At 38.6% G+C, this 20,411-nt stretch overlaps 1 protein-coding gene across 2 annotated transcripts in view; it reads right to left on the bottom strand.

Moving 5' to 3' along the window:
* The window catches only part of fstl4 (follistatin-like 4), a 318,501-nt gene that overhangs the window by 225,631 nt on the left and 72,459 nt on the right, over positions 1-20,411 (bottom strand). Inside the window, exon 1 of one of the 2 annotated variants that reach the window (XM_042499286.2) lies at positions 12,748-13,050. The exons of the other annotated variant lie outside the window; for it this stretch is intronic. The gene's annotated coding sequence lies outside the window, so the exon portion shown is untranslated. Of the gene's footprint in view, positions 1-12,747; positions 13,051-20,411 lie in introns of those variants that run through there. 2 annotated transcript variants of the gene reach the window in all.

Raw genomic sequence — 20,411 nt, 5'->3', positions numbered from 1 at the left:
GTTTGTTTATTGACTTTGTTTGCTGGTTTGTTGTTTTTTTTTATTACACAACACTTATTGTCCTTATTGAGGTGACATGTCTTAGAAGCCCCTATGGGTTTCTTAATCTCACATGCACAACCTTGTCTTCTTTTGTTGTTTCTGTTGTTATGTTCTGTGCAAATAAATCTTAAATCTCGAAAACGTAACTACTGAAACAGAATTTGAGTTCCATGTTTAGGAGCAAAAGATTTTTTTCTATTACTACTATAACACTGAAGGAAATAGTCAGCTAAATGCCTATGATGGGCAGCACTCAGGTACAGTAAAGAGCCATCTGTTAGCTGTCACATTTTTAGATGTGGCATATGGAGCAAGGCGACATTACGTGCCTTTAAGACGCATCAGCTACATTCAGCCAGGAGCTGCTTTTTTCCAGGAAAATATATATTTTCACCCACTGCTTCACTTTGACTGGCTTTAAAGATTTCTTAATGAATGCCTGGATGGACACAGGCAACAAACATATGAGGAGATCATGGCTCACTGCAAGAAGCAAAGTCGTGTGAAGACTATATAGGATTGTTAAAGCTGTCATTTCTTAAAACTGCAATGGCAATGTTTGAAGAGTTGATGTTTAAAAAAAGAAGTTAATCATAATAGATGTCCTTAAAACATAGCTCATTAAGTAGGGATGTATAAGAGACTTTTTGTTTGTTTTAAGTGGCTAAACACAGTATTTCACCTTTAGGACTGAAAGTTCACTTTACATTAAATCTGATATCTCAGTTAAAAAGAGATTCTGTATTTATGCAATTTTTTCTTAGTAGTTCAAAGTCACCTTGTATTATATGTATATATTTGACCAAAAATATGCACTAAGAAAAGCAAACTTTTTATCTCAGTATTATTTTAACATGATCTGAATCAAACGTATACAGTAGTAATCATATCATAAAGTCATATGACCCACAGAGCCTCTGCATCCAGCAGCTTTCTCAGTACAAAAAAATGGCTATGACATTGCTTTTACCTCTGAGACAGATTACTTATATTAATTTGGTATCGATACACACATTTGTGAACTTGAATCTGAAACCCCCTCCAAAAAAATAAGATTACACACATGCACAGCAGACATCAAGAAACTAATTTGGACTAAATTAGAGACAATTTTGACCTTGAGCCAGAGGGAGTTAGTCTGTCTTTCGGCACAAAATGAAAATTGCATGATTATATGACTATTTCTGAGTCCTCTAAACTGACAACACGACACAAAAACCCTTTCCTTCCTCAGTGAGAAACTACAAAACACTGTCAGGACTGTCAGGCTGCAGCTAATGGTGATATGTGTCGGCAATATCATGTATGGATCCTAGTGAGCATAATGTTCCCCGGCAGTGATGTTGACTAATGTGTTGTTTCTTTTGCGGTAAGTATTTTCAAGGATTTTTACAATTTTCAGTGTTTCTCTAGGGTGTGGATCAAATCATTTATTGATTAAACTGATTCCAACCTTTGGGCAAGATTCCCCTCAGCCAGCCATTACAGGAATGTAGCATTTGGCCTTACAGACACCACAGTAGCTTTAGACAGCATTTGTCAGGTCATAAATCCTCATCACTATTGTTACTTTAAAGCACGCACTATGTATTCATCTTATACTATATACCCGCCTTCATGATATGCTGATTTGGTTGTTAGTCTACAAGCTATTAGTGTATTTCACCTTTTGGTACGAAGAGGAAATGTTAAAAGATGTGTGCAAAAGGACATTAAAAGATTTTGGAAATCTCTTACTGATGTAGCCTAACATTTGGAAAAGTTAACAAGGAGGAATTTTTTGTTTCTTAAAAAAGTTCATTATTTTGCTTAAATCCCCAAGACGATGACGACATCTCACTACTCAATATCGTAAAGAGCTCCTTTAACCACAGCATTGTCACATACTACAATTCATTTACATTTCAACAGGGATTTGTAACCGTTTTGAAAGGAACTGACAAATGATGTCATCCTGCTGAAGGGGCAACATTTTGTTTTTTACAGAGTTTACAACTAAGAACTGGCATGTAAATGAACAGTGCATGCAGCCCTGAAGCCCCTCTGTCTCTCTCTGTATGGCAGCAGGGGAAGGCCTCTAACTGAGCTCTGAGACAAATTCAAGTGATCAGGCTGAGCACTCCTTCCCGCTCTCTGTCCCAGCTCCGTGCTCCAGGTAGGTTTGCTGTCACAGTTACAAATGACACATGCAGTTCCAGTACGACAATCAGTCCCCACTCAGCATGCTTCCTCCATTTAAGTTGCTGAGTATTTAAAAAGATTACAGGGAGGGGCGGGATGGACGGAAAAAATAACATCTGTGAGCGCTAAACACCACATGCTGAGACTGTAAGGTTTTTGTTCACCGCTCTGAAGGAAAATCTTTAGCATATGAAGATTTTGTAAAAAATATTTGTCAATTAATGAGAAGAGCTCTGTGTTTGAAAAAGGCATCCATTTTGTCAGCTTGGTTAACATACTACCCTTTAAAAGTAGAAGGTAAATATTTTCTGCTGTCAGTCATTTTGTGAAAGTAGGTGTCACTTTTTTCCCCCCAAATTGAGCGTGCTCCATTTTGGAACAAACCTCTCTACACGCTGTTACTCTGAGTGCTGCCTCAAACTGATGCTCCTCTTCAGTAAAATCTCGGCTATCATCCTGCGGCTGCCGGCCTATCTGCCTGCACTAGGGTTTCAAACAGTCCTCTCTTCAGACAGATGTCTATGTAGCATGAAATAGAGCCACCAAGGGGATCGCCTTTGCCCAAAATGTTTTCACGACGCTTGGATTCGCTCGTCTATATTTCATTTTTGTTCCTGTGTGGCTGGGGAAGATACTGAGGAGACCAGAAGTGTCAATCTGGCTGTCAGCCATGCGTTAGGATCACACGCTCTAACCCTAGTTATCTTCCAGACACTCCAGGTGAACAGGATACGCATCCTTTCAGGTTTTCTCCCCATATTTTTTTTTTTTTTTTATGACAAGATGTGTGATAAATCTCAGGATGCTCTGGAGTGGTGTTTCCCAGAGAGAATTTATACAGCACACTAGCCAGGAAAGATAAGGTTATGAACTGTCATTCAGGGTAATGTAAAAGGCTCATAAGCACTGCCCTTTGGAAAGAAGACGGGGATGACACCTCACCAGTTAGAAGCTGACAGGCCTTATCAGCCAAGCATCCAGACAGCTCACAATTAAACATATTTTAGTCTGACAAGTTGCAACTAATTAAAAATGAAAAGATCTAATTAATGATGACTGCTAGCAGCTGGAAAATAAAGGGAATATCCAGACATGTTTAGCCTTTAGAAAAATGGTAATGTTCCTTTCATAGTTAGTGTTAACACTACTTTTTCTACTTTTTCAAAGATTTTTTTTGGGCTTTTATTGCCTTTATTTGATAGGACAGGTGTAGTGTGAAAGGGGGAGAGAGAGAGAGAGGGGATTACATGCAGCAAAGGGCCGAGGCTGGACTTGAACCAGTGGCTGCTGTGGTGAAGACACATCCTCTACTAACTAAGCCACTGGGTGCTCCAGTTAACATTACTTTTTTAATGCTAAACCATGTTTTTTTTAGCAACTAACTATGCAATGTGTTGCTTACACCTACCCAGGTCATATAAGTCGTTTTGGAAGCCAGTGAGGAAATTGATCTATTCTTTTGTTTAGAAATGAGAGAGTGTTAGTTTCAATTCATTCTGCTGAACTAAGTGGCCATATTTTGTAGACTGTATTTCACATTTTTGAAAAACATTGCCAAGAGCATGCTAAAGACTTTTCCCTGCGCTATTCCAAGCAGCCATGGGCCGCCATTCATTATGTATTAACAGAATAAACAGGATCTTGAAATTTGTCCAGTGTGATTGATTATGGCATTATTCCATTTTTTGTTATTGTCAATATATTTCATAAAAAGACCAAAAACAGCAAAGCATTAGTTCATCCTTCAGTATTTTTCTAACCTCTGCCACAGGTGTCATAAATACAGGCCTATACTTTAAATTTTTTAAAAGCTCAGTAGTTTCCTGAAACAGATGTGCACTGTAGTTTTTAGCAAACATTATTCAGACAGGTGTAAATTACTCCAGATTATATACAGGTGACTTGATCATGAGTGACATTATCCTTCATCACGGTAATGATGGTCGAGTCGCTCAGGACAACAGTGTGACTCGATTATGTTTTTTTTCATATTACAGTTTTCGGCCGACAATGTGGGGTTCTGGCTGAGAGGAATACGTTTCATCAGGCTTTAGATTCACAGACAATACTTTTTAGTAGATAGATTCATTGTATGTGGTGGTCTTTTTATGGAACAAATACTGAATATCACTAGCCCTTAAGAAAGTTTCAAGAGTCTGCTAATTGCTCATTTTTATACAGTTTTGAAATAAATGTTAAAATGAATCTAACTGAAATGGTGTTTTGTGAAATGGTTAGCTGGTTTGTTAAGTGGTTAGCTGTAAAGTAAAGCATTACTTATTTGTGGTCATTTGGATAAAACTTGCAAAACACCAGCAATGTTCTCCAACTGAGACAATATGCAAGGAATTGGGCGAGAATTAAAGAAAACCACAAAAATTGAGAAAAGGGGAGAAAAGTTGAGCAATTTGCTGAAGAAAAAAGGACACAATAAGACTCTAACATCAGGAATAACCCAGACAGACACACACAAAGACCAAGAAACGGCAAACAGCAGAGCTAATAGTGTGAATAACAACAAGGACGCCATTAAAGCAATTAAAACATGTGACAAATAAACATATGGCAGCAGTGATAGAAAAGCTAATGTGCTGGTTTTGCAGAGAAACAACTGCACATGTGCCTTTTCAGATTGTGGTGAAATGTGCTTTTGAGAGAGGAAAATAATGCCTCTCTCAAAAGTGCAGGAAAGAACACAATGCAGGTTGGGGTGCTTTAGCAGGACCGGATATCCTTATCAGCCTGGCTTCTTCTGTTTTACCTCAGAATTAATCACTAGCTGACACTCTCTCTTTGCCACTTTCTGTCTCTATAGAAGAGACAGAGCTTCAGGCTGTGAGGTAGTAATAAGACCCCATCTCCTGACTGGAGAGAGAAAGAATAAGAGGCTCCTCCTTACTGTGTCACACTCTATTCTCTTCCTCTACCTCTTTACCTTCCTTACTCAACACTGATATTGACTTTGGCTTTTTACTCTGACAAGTTTCCGTGACCAGATCAGCAGCCCCTGGGTGTTAAATCCCACATCCTGCTTGTCAGGTGGGCCTGAAAGACACACAAACAGCAAGTGACTTGTTAAATCCAGAAATCCCCCGCAGGCTGTATGACATGGCTGCAAGAGCAGAAAGGATATCAGGAGGATCAACAGTGCCACGACAGCGGGGTGGTCTGCCTGCCAAACAGGACTGTGCTTGCTAATTATAGAGCAGTGGCAAAGTGTTAGCAAACAACATGAAAGAGGTCTGCATTGGTAACGAAGAAAAAAACACCCTCTGAAGCACAAATGGCTCTTCAGAGGCACTTTGTGCAGAAAAATGTGGTTTGTATATATAATCATCACTTACTGAAGAACCACTAGAAGCCATAAATAGTTGTGTGTTGTTGTTTGACGCCTCCACCATGACTGCAGCAGCCAGAAATCAATGCATGTGAAGAAGCAACAAATTTCAATCTAATATCACCATCGTCAGATTCATTATTTCCTTTTTCAATGTTGGTTGAAATGCTCATTGGATGCTGGCAACAGGAAAATTGTAGTAAATGCATGAAAAAACAAACAAAAAAACAAAAACAAATAATCTCTGCAGATTTAAAGTAATCTTTCTTACCACATAAATTAAGACTTTTTAGCTGCAGTCAGTATTACAATGCTAAAGGAATAATTCACCCACAAAATTACCATTTTTATATCAGTTAGTCATGGCGTATTAGCTTGAATTTGTGATTAAAAACTGAAAACGGTGAGCATATTGATTTATTTAGTGATTGGGAACCACGTTTAACGACAGTGAAAAATGTATCAAAACATCTGTTTACGAATTCTCCCAACATGTGCAGTATAATCCGTGTCTAATTTATCCATTTGCATTCTCATTACTTTCCAAACAAATGAAGTTTTGCTAATAAAAAAAATATTGCAGTATTATAGTCTGGCATTGAAGAAAACATAGAGAAGTTTCATATTCAGTTCGGTTTTATATTGTTTAAAATTTTTGGGAAAATTCATGTTTTTTTGGAAGTACTGAGTACTGTGTTACACTGCACGAGTTGCATTAGATTAAAGGAATATTTTGATATAGTTTTGTTGTTGTCCCTAATCAATCAATAGACCTAACAGCGAACGTGAAAACACTTTTTTCACAAATTCATGGTGGCACAGTTCAATTAGTTGTTTTTTTAAGTTGTTTTCTAACTTATACAACTCAAACACACAAAAGAAAAATAACAATTACAATAAAATGTCTTGTGTGTCTAAAATGACGTTTGAAGCAATGACAAACCAGAGCAAGTTTTGTCTGGCTGAAAGGGTGTAGGCTGAGGCCTCTGCTTATTGCATCTTCCCTTTTTACATTGTTTTGTACAGCTCACTTTAGATTTATATATTGAAAATGGCATGACTAAGTTAAAGACTTGAGCATTGTGCAAGTTCATTCATGACTTTGGGACCACAATGTGAGATAAGATCTATACTCAAAGGAACACTTCTTAGCATTTTCAGAGCTTTCTACCACTTTTTACAGTGTACATCAGAGCTGATCGGAACATCAAATTCACCCTTTGAAACCTGCATTAGCATCACTTTTCTTGTGTAACTTTCAGTCACCTTTTACAAGTATTTTATCCTTTGAACCCTAAAAAAATTGGAGCAATTTCTCCAAAAACATGGAAAAAGGGCAATGAGCAACATGGTAAGAACTATCCACAAATTGCAATAAATCAGTAGATTTAAAAAATAATGTTTTAAAAGCTAGGGAAACTATTTGGACAAAAAAAGAAACAAAGCTAGGAAAAAAATATATTTATAATTATCATAATTTCACATTTAAAATTATTGGTCAAGACAATTTGCTAATGTTGCAAAGGGTTAAAGGCTTCTCGATAGATTTTAATATTCCTATAGATTCACTGCCTGTTATAGGTATCTCATCTTCTCTTTTTACCTGAGCAACAAACTACTACAAACCACCACAAAGGCAGCTGATCACTAATGATTTCACAAACTCAGACTCTCTCCACTTCATGTGCAGAATATTTTCAGTGAACGGGAGAAATAACAAGAGCTATGTATTGAAACGGGTGAAGTAACATTTCAAAACAGTCTTGAATCACACCACCTTTCCAAATATGACAAAACAACTCAAAGCAAAAGCACCACTATAAAGTTTTAAGAAGTGGAGCGAGGGTTGACTGCCTAAAAGGGACAGGCAGATGGCTGACTAAACTCACTGCAGAAAACAGATATGCCAGGTGACCTTTCTGTAACCCCTCTATGCGTTTCTCCCTCTCCGCTGACTCTTTCGTCAGTTTCCTCCATTCAGGCAGAGGAGGCAGCGAGCACTATTTGCTCAGAGCTGTGCTGCTGATGCTCTGAGCTCAGCTGCTGTGTTCGTGTGGGATGTGGCGGTAAAGGTCATTTCTAGAAGTTCAACATTAGTGATCAGAATTTCAAGTGAACCGTGTTGCCCACATTTTGTGGCCCTGCCCTCTACAGGGAGTACAGAGGACTCATCAGGTGAGCCAGCGGCCACAGTAATGTGTCTCTGAAATAAAAAGGATACAGGATCTAATGGTGCAAGTCACTGGTCCTCCTTACATTCAGTGTAATTCATATTAAGTGCTTCTCATTGTCATAGGTCGCATGTTAATCATGTTATATTTCTCCAGGTACGAGCGTGTGTGAATGCCAGTGTGCCTCCGCAAAACCCACGAGAAAGAGTTTCATCAGTTCAATTTAAAACTAATCTCGTCAGCCCCATCAGGATGTGAGTGTATCGCGAAAGAGCCAGCCCATAAGAGTGTGACTCACCATCTGTAATGCATTTTTTACCTTTGTTTTGGAGTACAGCTCATTATATTTCTTTGGGAAATTTGCAAAGCCAAACAAATCAAAGTCACCAGGCGTAAAGAAGAAAAAAAAAGGGAGAAAGTGGGTTTGGTTTACCGGAGGGGATAGCTTTGTTGTGTGGAAATAAATCTGCTCTTGATTAGACAGGCTCTGCATGGGGTTCAGGCGATGTGATGCCAAGCATTTCAACTGCTCACTAGCAGGGCATTATAATTGATATGAAAAATGTCATTTATTCTACTTATATCTTATGTTCACTTGTCATCCATGGCTCTTCATACTTGGATTTTTTAAAGCCAGCAGCATTTTCCTTGAGTTTATAAAAAAGGATATGCTGTGTATAGTATAAATACATGAATAAATGACTATTGTTGCAAACACGTTTGCCTATTTGCATGCGTACACTCCACCTGAAACTCCAGATATCTGCCACAGTATTAATAATTCATGTGCTCTAAATAAATGTTTTAAATAAGGCTTGTTCTATCCTTTCTTGCATTAAAGATTTTCACTAACAAGCACTTTTTGGTTTGAGATCTAGCCCGTGTGAGCACGCACAAGAAGATTCTGCTTCTTATAAAAAGCTTTTGGAGAAACAGCAGCTGGAACCATGAAAATCCTCTGTCCCTCAGCCTATTTCCTCTCTAATGGACTTACATCAATATACTGTAAAACATTACTTTAATGTTTCATCTACCTGTTGGACCTTTGCAAACTTTAGAAAAATCTTTTTCAAAATGCTGCAAGAAACAATATGAAAACACTCCTTAGCAGCAAGGGCGTAGCATCACATTTTGGGCTCTGTGCACAGCCAGTCTATCCAAGCACCCACACTTCCTCTCTTGATCCAAGTCTCTCTCTAGCAACTTTTGATTCGTTTTTTTCTTTTACAGATTCATTTTTGCTTCTTTCTCGATTTTGTGTTGTTGTCTTTTTTAACCCTGATTTTCCTTTCGTGGGGAAAGACATAACAATGTACATTTGTGCTCAGTCAGTCACTCAGCTTGAGCTAAATTTAGAGATTAATCTTCGTGGCGGGGAGACTAAACCATTTTGTGCCTTTAAGAGTAAGAAGGGTCCTCAGAGAACTTCCACTACCTGTTATAAAAAAGCTCAGTCGTTCAACTAATTTTCTTCAGTTTTAATTTAGTCATGGCACAAATTACTAAGAAATAAAGATAAAACCAAATTTTTCACACCAGCTTTTCGAGGGCAACTATGATGCCCCTGCTTAGCAGTGCAGCAAGAAAGCAGTAGTATGTGATATCTTTGATAGCTACACTGTAAAAAAAAACAAACTATTTCTTTGTACTTAAAGTTAAAATAAAGGTTAGTGTCTGGGCTGCCTTCAGTTTTTAAGTGGACTGATTTTAAGAAAGTTGAATGAATTTAAGTTGAATCATTTCAAAATTATCTCAACTTGTCTTCTCAAGCTCACTCAACTTAAAGATTTAAGGCAACTAACTTTTTTTGAGTTAAATAGTTTCTTCTACAAGTGTACATGTGTTGCTTGAACTAGTTTTGTACTGAAGAAAGAAAGTAAGAAGTGAATATTTTCTGCATCTACCTTTGGCATTCGCACTTCGCTCTGTATCACCATTTCGAAACGTGAGCAGCCGGTGAAGTCAAGCGGGTAGAGAAACTTTTGCCAAAACAACCTGGTTTCAGCCTCTCGTGTCAGCGAACCCTCCCTCAGCTGAAATTCCCAGGAGCAAATCAGCTGTTCTGTCCCTGAGTCTGACCTCTGACCTTTCAGAAGCTAGGCAAAGAGAATTTCTCCCCGAGGATCAATAAAGCATCACATTCATCATATTAATAAATGGATTTCAGAGCAAGCTAGGTAACTTTGTATGGGAATGTATTATTTTCAGCACTCTTGGCTTGGTTTGTTACGATCAAGCATCAGCACCACAACTCCGACAAAAACTACCGGAAACTCAAAATCCAGTTAACCCTTGTTAACAACCACAAAACAGCAGAAGGACTGACATCATTTTACAGCTTTTGAGAGCAAAAGGTTACAACAGGTGATACTTTGCTTGTGCTACTCAAAAAGTCAATTACATGGTTATGTTGATGTGTCTGTATCGCGCCTGGAGGCTTCGTTAAATAGACTGCTGCACTAAGAATAGCCGACCATGCAAGACCTGTGGAAGCGTGTGAAACCTCTCCTCTCAGCACGAATACACAGCAGAAGATTAGAGCTTTATTGCCAGCCTTGAAATTTTAGCTTTATCCAACTAACATGCATAACGTACTGCACACATGCATTCCTCCACATACGCTGCTTCAAGCTGGTTCTGGATTTTGCAGGGTTTTGTAAGTGCTTAGCGGGGGGGGGTGGTAGTGTGTCTTCAGTGTCAATCTGTAAGTGTGAGTCATCTCACTATTAGGCTGTCTCTGAAGCACAACAAGCAGCCATAATCTGCTGGACACCGCGCTGTTATGGCTCTCTGCGAGACAGCTAATAAGTTACACACCAGATTGCAAACTGTAATAAGCCCGACTGAGTCACTATTCTGGGCTACATCATTATTTCTCAACCCGCTGACTGTGACCCCAGGGTGGACTGCAGTCAGAACTGCTCTGACAGGGTTCAGGACATGATGTGGCTCCAAAAAAAAAAAACAAAAAAAAAAAAACCTGCTGGAGTCACTCAGAAAAGCCTAAAAATTGACAGTCTGTCAAATTGGTCATATGTACTTTGTTTTTAATGTTCCTATCCTTTGTTTAACCCTTTGAAACCTGAGCAAACTGGCTTGATTTTGATGGAAGAAATTACCCAAAAATAGCAAGAAAAAGTACAAGAGATTTACCTGAAAATGATTAAAACAAACAAACATAAAAACAAAGCAAACAAGACTTTAAAAGAGTGTTTAAAATTAAAAACTCTATAACATCATTTAACGTATGTAATTATGATAACCATAAACAGAGTTTTATAGTTGTTTTATTTTTCTCAAGACATTTTCCCCTAGCTTTAAAATAAAAATAATTTTCAACTCTCTTTGTTTGAGGAGCATCTCTTGCCAGACTGCTCATTGCCTTTTCTCCCATGTTTTTGAAAGAAATCAAACCAATTTGCTCAAGATTCAAAGGTTGAAATATTGCAAAAGTCATCTGAAAGCACCACAAGAAAAGTGATGTTGGTCCAGCTTTCAAAGGGTTGATCATCTTTTAATCTTAGTACTGTTACCTCAGTGATGATTACAGGTTCATGGCTGTTCTCAGCTATGAAAATACAATAAATCCAACTGTTGAATGCAAGGTGATTGGGTACCAAATGCTGTTTTCTCAGTCAGAAGCCACATGTCACAGGTGGTGCCTACATGCTTACTTGTTCATTTCCCCCTGGCTAATGCCTAAAGGTCGTTTGTTACTGCATATTACCAGTTCACAGTGCAAGCAGATTGTGTTGAGAACCTCTGCCATTAATATTCTGATTCAGCAGCCAGGGTGAGATATTGATCCAGGGCTCTGCATGTGCTGCATGTATGTGTTTTGTGTGAGACTGCGTGCCTGAGTTGAGAGTTGGAGGAGCTGTTGGCTCACATAAAAGCTGGAAGGCTGAGATTTACAGGCAGTTTTTCAGTGATAGCACAGTGATGAATGGCCGTAATTCTGTTGCTGGATGTTGACTCCATATCTGGTTCCAGGTGGAGAGGAAATCCAACAGAAAGAGAGGCTGGAGAAAAAAGGCAAAGGATAGTGGAGTAAAGGAGCAAGAGGCTGGAGCGTTTTCAGCACCATGGAGAGCTCCAGCGCAATATACGCTGCTGTATCACGGCGCCGACCAATCCTCATTTCCCACTCCGCTGGCCGTCACGGAGGCTTTGCTGCCGCTGTGCCGGCTCTCTGGTGACACTGATAGGATTTTCCCATGAGAGAGCGCCGAAGCAGCTCATTTAACACAATCAGACAAGAAAATCTTGTTTAGGTATGTCTCTCCCCTGAATCTTGAGAGTTTTTGCATGCTGAGTGAGTGGATGCTTTATGAGACACTGATGGTTAAAAGATGAAGTCTTCCCAGCGTCCTGCCAAAGAAATTGGCTCCACGAGTGAAGAGGGGTGGGAGGTTGGGGGGGTTGTTGGGACCGTGAATCCATGCCAGTGAGCCCAGCGAGGGATGTGCGTGTCTCTGTTATCATTTCACTGCCTCTGCTGCGTGAGCAAACCCTGGCGCATCCGGGCAGAGGAGTCCTCCTGAAGCCATTCATCAAACACTATCCTGTTGTTCCCGAGCAGGTAGAGTCTCTGCACGGTTATGTGAGGTTACCGAAAGCTGGCATCTGGTCATATTGAATGATTAATCACAGTCCGTGTTGCGCCAGACAATAGGCGACAGTGTAGTTAAACACTGTCACAGATTGTCATTGACATCGCCCTGCGCTATAAGGCTGCATCTCACACACATCTTTGTGCCTGTAAATTCTAAAGCTCTCTCTCTCTCTCTCTATTATTGATGCATTCCTCCTCAGCTACTCACAAACTAATTCAAAATTAACGCACGCCACTGCCACCCTCTTTACAGTTTCAATTCACTCACACTAATGCAAATAGTGGCGGATACAGCAGCGTCATGCACCCAAAACAACCAAACTTATAAAACACAATAAAATGCGCCTTTAAGCAACCTCTGAGCACCCTATCCCGCATCAGTAAATACAGATCCACCTTACCTGTGGTATTTCGAGGCAAGAGGGCAGAAAGGAAGCAAATTCGTGCCACAGATTTCCTCGCAGCGACGTGACCAAACTGCGCTCTTTTAGTCCCACTCCGCTCCTGCTCACTCGCTCGCTCGGCGGGGTTTAAAGGCTTCAGATTAATTATGGGGCTGGTGTATCAGTGGCAGCTGCGTTTGTAGCGACGGGGTAGCGCGTCCCAACTCTCAGCAGCGGCTCGCCATCCTTCAGCTCCTCCGGCTGGTTTTCCTCTCCGCGCTCCGCTCCTGCTCTGCCCTATTTCAACTCCTCTCACTCCGCTCTCCTCCTGACGTCAGCCGCTGCACGCCAAATGCGGTGAGGCTGCATCTGCAGATTCATCGCGCTAGAAAGCGACACCTGTGTGTGCACGCGTGCATGTGTTTGTGTGCGTGTTTAAAACATTAATGAGGGCCAAAAAATAGTGAAGACATAATCATTAAGAGATCATTTGCTGATGTTTTACTTGGTTTTTTCTTAATTTTAGGGGTGGTGACCTATTTGAATTCAGTCTGAAATTTGGATTTAGGAATAAATGTTTAAATCAAATTTATGCAGGAAGTTGAGCTTTAAGTTGCAGTTTAGGAAATAACTACTAAAAAACAAACAAAAAGAAAGACAAACTATATTTTATTTCGAATGCAAATTAGTTTCTGACAAGAAATAAATAAGCCACTGTTTTGACCCTTGTTTGAAATGAAAAAAGTTAGGGGCTGTTGGTTATTTATAAGAGAGAAGGGGGTGGTGTAAGGCTGGGGATGCACTTCGAATATTTTTTAAGTACTGGCCAGGAAGTTTTGCCTATTCATCTGGCTTATGGGAGGGACATTTAACTTTAACCCTTTGAAACCTGAGCAAATTGCCTTGATATCTTTGGGAAGAGGGCGACCAGCAACTTAACAAGAAATGGCCAAAAAAATTACCAAGAAATAAGTAAAAAGTTTTAAGAAAATTACCTGAAAATAAGGAAAAGAAAAGAATATGAAAATGACCTAAATTTTTGTTTTTCAATAAAGAGAATTATAAATATAGTTTTATGGACATTTCCCCCCATTTGTTGATAATATCTTCTTTTTTTTTCTTTTTTAAAGTTTGCAGGGCATTTCTTGCCATGTTGATTATAGTGTGTTTTCTGTGTTTTTGAAAGAAATCAAACCAATTTTCTAAGGTGTCGGAAGTGCTAGTGAAAGGCATCTGAACGCAGCACAAAAAACTGACATTGATCTAGTTGTTGAAGGGTTAACTGGTTCTATTTTGTATTTATTTCAAATAGACCAGAACCCCCAAAATGATACAATTTATCATAGTCACAAACAGTGAAATATGGTTACACACGCAAGCACATGCACACACACACACACACGCACGCACACACACACACACACACACACACACACACACACACACAGATAAATTAAGTAGAATTTAAGAGAAGCACATTTTAAGTAGTGCAAACTGTATTATACAAAACACTATTGTTAATGTTTACATTAACAGCATGTTCAAATGAGGCCAAATGAAGTTGAAAATCGAGGTGATGACAGATGATCTGAATGTTGCTGTTGTCTTGGTTCAAACAGCGAGAGCGTCAAACAATCAAATGTTGTCAAAAGTATCACATGCATATTTTATTTTGTTTTTCACGGATTGTTTTCCACTCGGACCCCACAGGGCTGCCTCCTGCTGTGACTGCCGGCTATTTGACAAACACTTAAAACCATCACTAATCAACACGGCAGTAATGATGTTCACATAGGAATTAGACATGCAGAGGACAGGCTGGTGTCCCAATCACTTTCACAGATGAGCAGGTTTACAGCGGATTACCTGGTTGTATTAAACACGCACGCAGTACAACAGTGTAGTAGAGCAGGCCTACATACACTTATCCCAGTGACCCCAACCTCTTCTAACACCTCACACATCCTCTCTCGCTTTCTGTCCATCTCTGAAAACCACTGCATTAAAGTGGCTGCACATGACACAATAAGGTCTGCATAAAGCATCCTAAAAAGATACGAGAATGGTGGCGTCCCCATCAAAGTTGCATGTGGCGGTAAAATATTTATACTCGATGTAACATTTATCAAGAAAGTATTAAAAAGAGGGTTGGAAAAAACTAAGGCAAAAAAAGGGTGGGGTGGAATTGAAGGATGAGAAAAGTTATGAAAGTAACTATAGTCATAAGGTAATAGAAAGAAAGAAAAAAATACCATAACATTTACAGATCTACAAATAATGTTCATATGGCAGCACAAGCTGCAGTTACAGGTGATGTCTGATGAGATAGAAAAATGGCCTTGCATATTTCTGCAAAATTATGTAGTCACAAAACTGTTTTTACATTTGTTTTTACAGTGATCCATTTTTCATGTAAGCTTATATTAATCTGTCTGCAAGGTAAACACAATATTTTTACATCTTTTTAAAGGATTTTTACGATTTATAGGGAGACAGGAAGCCCATTAAAAGGTTAGTGGGGCGTTATTGTGGGTCAAGTGAGGTGTAGCATCTTACCCAAAAATAGAAGTTGTAAAACCCCTCTATTAATTTATAATTAATATTTATTTCACAAAATATTATAATATGTTATAATACTTCACCATCATGGGTCTTAAACAGGGACTCATAGAGGGGTCCTCAGAATTACTTCAGGAGGCTGCCAAAATATTGTTTGATAATTTTTTGAAAGTATTTTTTTCCAAAAATTACAGTGTGACAGACAGACAGACAGACAGACAGACAGACAGACAGACAGGGATGATAACCTATACACAAACTCAATTAACAGCTTCTCATAAACAACAAATTAATGTTCGAAGTATCAACATTAATCTAACATACTTTGCCTTTTGCAAAAACTGATTTTGTGAAAGTGGAATTGAACGGTGCAGACCAGGCACCAGTATTTCATGAGCTGGGATGAGAATATGTTGATCACATACCTGATTAACAAATACAGGTCAAGACTGCAGCTGGAGGCTGATGTGGCCTTGTGACTAGCAACCTCCATCTGCCCAGTTTAATATTCAACTAAGTTTTACACTGTGTATACAATAGGGGGTTCCTTCTCCATCTCTCTTTCAGCCAAGGGCTGCTAGGCCTGAAAAATGTTGAAGACAGCTGCTTTACACTATCTAAAGAAGTCTTGTGTGTTCTATCGGGATGTTGGGAAAGGGTTTGAGTAGCACCAAGGTGCAGCTGGGTGGCTGCTAAGTTATTGCTTTCATTTTGGTTGATTGCTCGGGTGTCATTTTGTTGTTAATTTGTGGTTGCTATCATGCTTGGATGTGGGTAATTGCTGGGGTGTTGCTTATTTACGCACGTCAACCAAATTCAGTGCTCAAACTCATCTCTCTGAACTGCATACAGTGTTGGGAAGTTTACTTTGAAATGTAATAGGATACAAATTACTAGTAACCCTGTTCAAACTTTTTCAGAAGTAATGTTACTATTTTAATGGCTTCACCAGAGTAATGCAGCTTATTAAATAAGATTACTTTTACAAATGTTTTTCTAACAAATGTTTAGACCGGACAATAAAGCAGAAAAATATTCCAAAATAGGCTATGCCAAAAGTAGGCATTCCTGCACATCATCATACAAACATTTTGCCAAAAAGAATGTATTTGGATGTAACCCTGTTTTAATCACACATTTTTTGATCAGTAAATGTATTTTAATTACATGTTTTTTTTCTCAGCAATTGGGAATGATTACAATTACATTTACTTTGCAATGTAATTTTATGTGACACGTTTCTAACTGTATACTGCCTGCATTCAAATCCATGTCAGAATGAGTATGTAGGAAGTTGGGACAGAGCTTAAATTGAAGTGTTTCAGCACCACGGTCAGAGACATGAGGTTTGAACATTTCCACACATTAAACAGAGCACAGTGAAGTTGGTTTGCTGGTCTGTCTCTGTCTCAGGCGATTAAATGGAGCAATGAAAGGAATGATGTAGACTTATTTTTATTCGTCCTGTGGTGTCAGTTTCATAATTCCTGCTGAAGACAAGTTATATTAACATAGACCACTGAGAACAAGGCCTTTATTTCTTAATGAATAAAAGTACAAATTCAAATTTGTTCTTTAATCTCTTACAAACATAGAGTGGTGTCTCCTTTAAAATAAAAGTTCAGTTGAATTAAGTGTCTATCTTAAAGTATGCAAATGTTGCAGGGATTCCAAAAGAAAGGAGTGGGTTTGAACATTGCCCCTCCCAATCCTTTCACATTCATTTCCATGGGTTGAAAAACCAGGAAAAATGCCTCCTCCACTGCTGTTTAACCACATGTTCTGATGTATTGTGTATGTGGTGCAGATTCTGCCTTTGCACCACAGAATTGCAAAAATTGAAGAGGAATAATGATCAACTATGCAAGATAACAGACTTGCATTGCCAAGCAAACACCCCAACAAGCTGGTCATTTTTGCAAAATAAGCCTCACAACTTCACATCAACACACTGTAACTGTTAAAGAGATGTGTCAAATCTAAAATATTTCGGCATATTCTGTTATTTTTTTTGCATGTTGTCTCACAAAAGCACAAAATGTTTCATCATTTCCTACAAATGTTTTGCAAAAATACAGAAATGTTTTGTAGAAAAGGCGTACATTTTGTTCTACACTTATTATTGTCACACACGTACTCAAAAGTTAACAAAACACATTAGTGAAAATAACTTAATTTAATTCAACTATGGGTAAGATTTTTGTTAAAGCTTAACTTGCGTGTAAAAAGTTAAATTCCCTGCTCTTTCACAGTATGCAATTTTCGTACAAGTTTCCAGTAACACCAGGATCCCTATTCGAAATCACATTTGTATTACCCATTTGGACACTTCTGTAATCTTTTTCAGAACACAAGCCATTTTTTGGCCACTGATTGTGTGAGCATGAGCATTTTTCTGTTGGAGCACTCAGCCTTTGTTGTGCAGCCTTCTCTCAGGGCTTTAAATTATACTCCTTGCAACTTTCAAGAGAGGTCTTCATTGTATGCAACATCCCAAACAGAAACAGGCAGAAACAGAAAAAAAGTCGACTATATAAAAATGTCTTTTTTTTTCCTCATTTTTCCAGTGGTGGTATAACTCTGGCAACACTCTCAGCTCACATCAGTGCATTGTTTTCTAAGATGCACTAAAGCAGATCTTCACTAACCTCAATATTCTAAAACAATGATTTGTTTTATTACAAGACTGTAATTATGATTTACACGCTCCCCGTAGAGCATGAATAGAGCATTTTTTGCTTCATGTGCTATTGAGCAGCTCTTATAGAAATGAACAGGGCGCTACCTCCATGCTATATATAGGCTTTCTTTATACATTCATGGTAAAAACCTCCCTAACAATAAACACTGGAGGAATTCTGCAAGGACATGCATGACAAGTTAACATTAATTTTAATGCGGCATGTTTAACAAGAACTGTAATTATGAAAATAAATACTATTTTGCCAAAAAGTATGAGCCCCCTGCAGATTTGGCTCCCAGCATTGACTGCACGGCTACAGCCCTGCTCTGTTATAGATCTCTACTTTGTTGTACAGTACCATAGTGGATACAGCATGCAGCTGTTGATCTAATAAACTGAATGCATTTTCTCCTCTATCCTGAAATCTGTTTGCCTAATGAACACAAACCTATTTCTTAATGCGTTACCATTCACGTATTTCACACATACTTACACTTTGATATGTTTTACATAAGAAGTCTGTCTTATTTTTTCACAAGGACAACCTGAGAACTCTTACATAGGCACATGCAAGATGCACACAAACCCACATTCCTCAGCCTGTCTCCGGGCCACGGCTGTGGAAATGTTCAGATCCACATTATTGACAAATGCATATCAGATCTATTCATAAAACCAGCAGCTCTCCTCGCGATGCAGAGAGGATCTCAGACTGCTGTAGGCGTACCCTGAGTGGCAAATCAATCATGCCTAAATGGTGCAAATATGAATCGACCCACGGGGGCTCATATAGACGACAGCCTGTGCATGGCATTACAAGAGGAACATCATGAGCATTTTACCCACAGCTACACCCATGGCTGAGCAAACTGAGCTTCAGACTAGCATGTCGGGATGGAGTGGCTACAGCAGTCATCATCATCTCTGCCATCATTTGCTCAGGAGTGTTTGTACTCGCAGTCATAAGTCAGAAACATAATATCTTCTCCCCTCAACCTTAAAGGCACTCAGGCATGTGTCAGCACTAAAAGGTCTCTCTCATGTAGCTGCTCCCTCAGAGACAGAAACACCAGGAGATAGAGCTATAACTCCTCTTTATGCCCTTTTTGTACCACTGCAAGTATTGATGTGATTCACACACATACACGTCTGCCTCACTAACAGTTGAAAGGACTCTCAAACTAAACACCTATTCTGAACTATAAAATTTTGTTGAAGTTTATTGTTTATTAATGGAAATGTTTTATATATTAGATACTTCATTCAATAACATTAAAATTTCGTCTTTCTACAATATCTGCACATGGCATGGCAACAACACATGGTATGCTTTAGATTGGGGCAAGATGGTGGTTATGGAAAATAACCTATGATTAAGAAGTGGTATAGGGTTAGCTAGCTATAAGTCATGGTCATCTCTCTGTTGCTGTTATTCATCAAAATGATCTATAATAAACTGTAGAGAGAAAAAAAAAATAAGATGACTGTCATGCCTTTTAACAGTATATAAACCTACATTATACCAAAAAATGCAATTAAATTCATAAAGTGTGCAGTTAAGGTAACCTTTGTATTTTTAACAATTTTCTATAAATTCATTACCAAATAATCAAAAATTTAAAATTTAAAATTTAAAATTAAGCTTAAATTCCTCCCAGCTGAACTAAGTGAGGAAGGTCCTCAAGAAGTGACTCAACATAATCTCTAAGGAGTCATGTGTCAGCAGAAACAGTTCTATTACCTGAGGGCCCTGGCACTTTTAAAAAGTATTGAATAACTGAGGATGGATTGTGTGAGTGTAAATGGCCAAAATTGGGAATGTTGGTGGTAGAGGGCTACAAGTAATGATATGCCACGAAAAAAGACAGAACTTCCTGAATTGGTTGTGAAAAATGATCTTGAGGTGTCCTAATGATCTCATATGGAAGTATTTCCAGGAATACTAGGATGAGTTCATATACAGTAGACTAGTAATCTTTTCATTCGGAGGGGACTCCCATCCTGCTGTGCACCTACAGTACCAAGGGGTTACCATGGTTACTGAAAAATTAAAAAAGAAAAAAAAACCTTTCTGGATTTTTTTCAAATTCAGTGTTTATAAATAAAAAAATAAAAAGACACACACACACACACACACACACACACACACACCGCCTACAGGCCCAGAACAACACAACACACCTCTATGAATTAAAGTTATAATGTAAACAACAACATTGGGGAAAAAACTTACCATTTCTGACTTCCTCTCTCTGCCTTCCACTTTTTATTTCATAGTTTTTGCTCCTCTCATGCTGTAAAGCATTTAAGTACGCTGAAAAGTGTCATATAAATCAAATTTATAATTCTAATCATTATTAACAGCCCATCATATAACTTAACGAGATAGTTTAGATTTTTCTAAGTGGGGTTGTGTGAGGTTCTTGTCTAAAGTCAGTGT

This window comes from Plectropomus leopardus, chromosome 15 (genome assembly GCF_026936395.1).
Source record: "Plectropomus leopardus strain MGB_pleo_1.0 chromosome 15, ASM2693639v1, whole genome shotgun sequence".
In the NCBI taxonomy this organism is placed as follows: Eukaryota; Metazoa; Chordata; class Actinopteri; order Perciformes; family Serranidae; genus Plectropomus; species Plectropomus leopardus.
Note: the sequence above shows the minus strand (reverse complement) of the source record. Positions and strands in the feature narration are given on the sequence as shown.